Raw genomic sequence first — 6,543 nt, forward strand, 5'->3', positions numbered from 1 at the left:
CGAACGTCAACATCCTCGTCGGACTCGGATGACGCCGTGCAATCTCAAAAGCCTATAACACAACAACCTTCAACTTCTTTACCAATCCTTAATAAACCTTCCTTTAAACCCATTCTACAGCCTCCTCGCCTGTTTATCAAGCCTGCCCTCCCACACCCATATATTAGCAAGGCACCCAAGAACCACGTTCATCTATCTATGTGAGAGTAAAAAAAAACAGCCTGGACTCATTGGCAAGTATAAAAGGAAATCTTTGCTGAATGACACTAGTAATACATGACTAAAACCGAAGCAGCAAGGAAGTCTATATTCATTTACTAAACTCAGAGGAAAAGAGAAAACAACACAGACATACTCTAAATCCTCACATTGGTGTATTCCTGTGTTCTAATCTGAAAACCCTAAAAAAAAGGAAATGTTATACACTTTTGCTCATGAACTTTACATTCTTCTTCAGGACAGCAGACACTTCTAAAATATTCTTCTTAATACCATGCTTTCATGTTATAGGAGCAGCAGGAAAATCTAAGACTGCTAATTTAACAGGGTTCTTATCTACAAAACAACATTTTCTTCAAAACATTTTTTTGCTAAGGATCACATGGGCATCTTCCCTGCGTTATGCTTTTCATGATCCAAACTATGCAATATCAGCTCTAATAAGGACAGTCAGTTTATTTACACAGACTAGCTAATAAAAAAAACTAGCAATGCCCTTGCAAAACTACAATAATGGTGTTATCACCTAAGACTTTTAGAACAAAACTACACACATGTAATTCCCCTTAAAGATCAAAATAAGGGAACAGCAATCTAGACTACTGATCCTGTCATAATTTCATCAAACAGGATGGGCAGTAATAAAACATATATTTATTCATTTTATTAATGCTAAAAATGTTTAAAACAGTATTACGGAATAGCCAATTAAATGTCTCATTGCTATTTCACAGACAGTTTAGACAGGCTAAAAAATTGATAAAAGGAGAGAGCAACATATATATTACCTAGCCTTAATTTGTAGAGGAGATAGCCTCCTTCCCCCATTTTGACAGTAGGAACCCTGAAACAGGTTTCACTTCTGTCAACACTATCAACCCCTATTTGTAGCAACTGGGCATAAACAAAAATCTAGGAGGTACATAGCACTTCGGAGGAGGTAAAAAAACATATGAATACCCAAACCCCAATCCTTTTATCAAATGTACAAATTTAATTGCCTCAGCTTTTAAGCATTAGTGCTGTATAAATATGGCAAAGCTTATCTGTTAATAAATGTTCACATATACCATTATATCATTGTCTATCACATGAGTGCATAAAGTGCTTGTTTTTTGCCCCCCAAAAAAGGTAAAACTTCTCCTTTTCCCCTGTCCTCTTTCAAAAAAAGATTCAGAGGTCAAAATGGCAACGCAGACCTAGCTCTGGGAGCCATGCTATGCTTCTAAATATAGAGGGGACATGTAACTCTTCCCAGCTGTCCTATTCTGTGTGCAAATGCAGCTTTCCCTAATTCAAAGTCACCATTAAAGCAGAAAACTGACCCATTCCCTTGTTTGTCAGTTCAATAACTTCTGCTGTTTTTTTATACATATTGTCAATTATAAGCAGTGTGCAGTATACTTTTGCAGCAATATAAAGGTCAGCTATTTGTTTTATACCTAAATGTATGCATTTACTGAAGCCTAAGGCTCTTTAAAAGCTACTCTAAATGAAAACAAAATGCTGTTTAAATAGTGCTTTTTACCCAATTTCGACTTTGATATTTGAGGTACTTAAAATTGAATATCCTATAATTTTTTTTGCATAATAATAATTATCAGAATGTTCTTTAGATAGCCCAGAAATGAAAAAATAGAAATATAGTATAATTATCCTTTAAAAAAATGAGTTTATTACGCCTGCGCAGAGTGATATTTCATATGCAAATGTCCTAATTATGCGGTACAACACAACTTAAATTTAATTTTAATGCTAGGAGGTCACAGTATGAGTATTAAGCTTTATAAATATTAAAAAACTAATTTAAAAGCACTTATTTTTTTAATAATTTTTCATAATAAATATATATATATATATTTTTTTTTAAATAAAACCAATCATTTTGCTAATTCCACATAGGAAAAGCAAGCTTCATCCCTTGCCTATCATATTTAGACGCATTCATTCACAAGCCTAAGCACAGAAGCCTAACTTGAAAGTTGACACATTTTTTGTGCCACTTTTTTTAAAGGACAATAATTTAACATCAGAACCAGGAATATGCTTATAAGAAAAGCTTTAAGAAAGGAAATCCTCACTTGAAATGTTTTCCTGTTATACAAAATAATGAACCTGATTTTTGTAACGTTTTAAAAACAGCAGTCTGAAATGCAGGGTTTCACCCCGTGTTTTAACTGACAAAATCCTGGCTGAGTGAACATTCCTGTCTCTCCGTGGCCTACAATCAAAGCAACAGCTGCTGCTTAAGCTATTTTTAGTGTTGAAATGGAAGCACAGTGACTGTCTAATAAAAACTGAGGCCTTTCAATGCGTGTTCTATAATATGCGTTTTAGTTCAGCAAAAATTTACTTCAGACAAAGTGTTTGCCTGTTAATATCTAATACAATGTATCTAAGGAAAATGCTTTATAATTGTTTATTTATTACAAAACACACAATTTCGTTTTTGAGGCCTTTTTATTCCTATTGAATGCGAATTCTAATTTTATCTTTTAAGCATTGGCAGTTTGTACATGTGCATAATTGCTTACTCTATAAATTAAATGGTAACATATAATTATTTTAGCACATCATATGGCTCATTTCTGGATGTTTATTTAATTTTCATCTAATATTAATTAAATGACATTTTGCATAACAGACTGAAGACAACAAGAAAAACCACAAACGCACGCATTGAGCTCATTTTAGACATATACAGGAGGGGTCAAACACTCAGGACACATAATACAGCGAGCCTAATAGCCATTTTTTCATAAATAGCGCAATCGCTATTTACTTATAGAAGTTGCAATGTAAAACCACGAACCACATAGACATTTAAACACACATTTAACCCACAGATCAACATTTAGGACAGAAACAAAGGACAGTCCACAGACTGTACTTAAACCAAACCATTTGTAAATACTAGTTGTAAGTCATATTTACAAGAAGCGCTTCTCAATATTATTCCAAAAGACTGCAAAAAAACAGTCCAACAAACTGTTTTATTTCCAAGAAACCAAAATACCCTAAATTCATTAGCTTTGGCTGTCAGAACACCCAAAAATCGCTCTGCATATCTCCATTCATAAAATTGCGCAGAACAAAGGATCCTTGTTTATATTATGTCCATATTTTAATTCCCTGGGGAGACAGAATCACCAAGGAGAAATATGTTTTTATACCTAAACCTATCTAGCTATTCCCTCAAGGGAGCCGGCTAATTTAATTCACATCTCACTATGGTACCTCCAAAAAGCAACACATTCTGCGATGTGTGCTTGAAACAGGCATGCCAAAAATATTGCAGAATATGCAAATATTATACCCAAAGTAGTGCTTAAAGTACTCTTCGTATGTTGCACCGTTCAAACAAAATCAGACAGAGAAAAATCTCCTCATTACCTGCCTACACAAATTGCAATTCGCATATCTATCCCATACAAATCCAAAGTTGGCCAACACAAATTCCAAAATTCCAAAGCCGCAGTAAGCGTTACTAAACTACCTTACCAATCCCAGGCATCAAAACCAACAGCAAGAGCCGCATAACGACTCTTACCAAACAAATGGTTGTCCAAATTCTAACTGCCAAGTTCTGAATGACCTAACGGTCGTTTTTTTAGGTTACGCCTGGCGTAGCACTGAGCAGCAGTGTCGCGCAGGCGAAATCTTATGACTTTCAGTATGGGGCTTTAACCCGCCTCTCTGTTCCATTGGATAGCTCCATAAATGGAGTCTAGCCATTGGAACAGAGATGCGTCAGTCATTGCCCAAGCAGATTAGTGGGCGTTTCGGCGATTTTTTGCTCTCCGCCCCTTTGTGAACGTCATTGCGTTGGTGGGCGGTGTTTTTTTAAAAAGTTTTTTTTGGGTCATTCCTCCAGGCCGACCGCCGCCGGAAGGAGTCCAGGTGAGTGCTCCCCTCCCCTCCCGCTGTCCGTGTGCCCGTTCCCACCCCCCTCCCGCTGTCCGTGTCTCCGGCCCCACTTGTAAATGCTTGTTTTCGTTTCTACTGAAAGGCCGCTACAAGAAGAGGTTGGGATAATCGGCGTAGTGCCCGGATGTGTTGAGATGCTTGTTTTATTGTGTTAATACATTCCCTGACTTTCTATGTCTGCTTCATGACTTGTGCCTTTAACGATTTAAGATCATGTATTGTTATTGGTGCTTTTCACTGTAGCGCCATCTTCTCTGCCATTTACCAAACCCCTTTGTTTTCATCTGCTTTTTGTTCCCAACTCGCTGGTATTCTGAGGTGTTTAATAAAGCATGTCTTCATGGCTTACGCCAAAATAAAGAATGTTTGACTGACTGGCATGTCTTCATGCAGCCATACTGCAGCTAAGAAATCATATTAACCATTTTTTAAACATTTTTCCTTTGTCAGAAAAATGTTGTGAAATCATAACTTGAGTTACCCCGCATGCCATTTGAGTTTAGGTCTTTAATTTAGTACGTAGTAAGGGCGGTACAACCATCATCAACTTGCTTTACATTGCCATCTCTTCGTGTTTTGTGTTAGATCTGGTAAAGTTACCTCCAGGTGGCGACTGTTCCATTTGACAAGGTTTTAGTCGCTTACAAGTTGCATCTTCCTCGAAAACAGCGCTGACGTGTTTTTTTCTCTCCGCATAAACGTGTACGCACAGACGATCGTTTGAACAATTAACAGTGATTGCGTTATGATCGATTTGTTACGGCACTGTTTCTTATGGAATCTTTATTTGCTTTCGTGCGGCATGGAAATGCTGTATTTGCATTCAACAAAATGAGCCACAATAATACCCTCTTATCTCTGTCACGTGGTTGCCACGTGCTGTCATTTGAAGTAGTCGGTACATGTTCTGATTGGATGGTGGAGGGATATCAGCCAGAGGTCACTGTAAATTTGTGAAGCACGTTTGAAGTAAAGCAAGTCATCTGTTACCACCTGGACCCTCCCATTATCCTGCGATAAAATCAGAAGTTTGCCACTTCCCCTGCTGTATACCCACCACCTAGGAGGTCATACACTATCGAGGTTAAAGCACATTTTCACCCAGTGTTTGAGACTTTTTGTGTTCTCTTTCCACACAGGCTGCCTGTGAATTTATCAAAGCAAATGTCAACCCAAACAGCATGGACTCCCTCTTCTATGCTGCGCAGTCCAGCCTGGCCTTGTCTGCATGCGACAATGTAAATGCGTATGCATGTTAAATGACCCGCCACCCCGAAGGGAGCTTATTTGTCGACAAGCAAGGCTTTACTTACAATGTTTATACGATTGTATGTTAAGTTGCTGTGAATCTCTAGTATAAATGTTTTTGATTTGGGGATTGCTGTAAAGACAAGGGGTCTTTTGCGTTCATGCTTTCTGCCGTTGAATGGAGGTTAATACATTGGCGTGGGTGGCACTGCGTCATGGGGCCCCATTGCTAGCAATTAAACTAACCCCCCCTACCCTTTGTATTAAGACTGCTATAAATCACATCCCCGAACTCCAGTGTCTCTGCACCTGCTACACTAATGTCATTTACGGGTCTCTGCAAATTCCTCATTGTACTCCTCTTCCCCGCCTCCACCCTGCCCCCCTCACATTTGCTTGATTGCTTTAATGATCTCTCCGCCCCCTTTTCTTTTCCTCCTCTTCTGCCCCTCGCTCATTCTCCTCTCCTTATATCTGGTTCCTTTCTCTTCTGCTCTTTGCTGAGTCTTGTTTCCCACTCCTATTCTGTCACTTTGTCCTGCCTTGTTCTATGTTCTTTCAGCTCTCTTAACTCTCTTCTTAATGTTCCCTTATCCTCTACTCCTCTGACAAGTAAACACAGCCAAGTCTCTGTGCATGCAAAAAAAAAATATCCAAAAGGCAGCCTCTGTAACCCCAGCTGGTGTGGGACAGATAGCTCCCCCTCCCACTCGTGGGCCACACCACCTCCGGTGCATTGTACCTGTTGCACCATTGGTAAAGACGTCCCTGGATTGGTAATGTTTTCTGCCCACATTGTGGCCGCTGAAGGCCGAACTGAAGAATCACAGGTGGAGGGCTTGAAATTGGCAAAAGATATTTAAATTTAATTTCCATCAAATTTTAATTGAACGTTGTTTCATTTGTGTTTCAGTAAAGGAATATTACGTGCTAAAGTTTGTTTATTTTCCTGAATGCTCTTTTTGTCTAATATCACTGTTACTACACACTGTATTGATCTCTTGTACTGTTGCTGTAAAGCAAAATAATACTGATTTGGAGTATATGTTAAATTGAATTGCTCTGCTAATTTGATGTGCTTCGAAACCAGCACTAATTGAAGGCCCACAATATTTACCATATGATGTAATATTCTGTATGAGCCATATG

The sequence above is a fragment of the Lissotriton vulgaris genome, chromosome 8, assembly GCF_964263255.1.
Source record: "Lissotriton vulgaris chromosome 8, aLisVul1.2, whole genome shotgun sequence".
NCBI classification, from domain to species: domain Eukaryota; kingdom Metazoa; phylum Chordata; class Amphibia; order Caudata; family Salamandridae; genus Lissotriton; species Lissotriton vulgaris.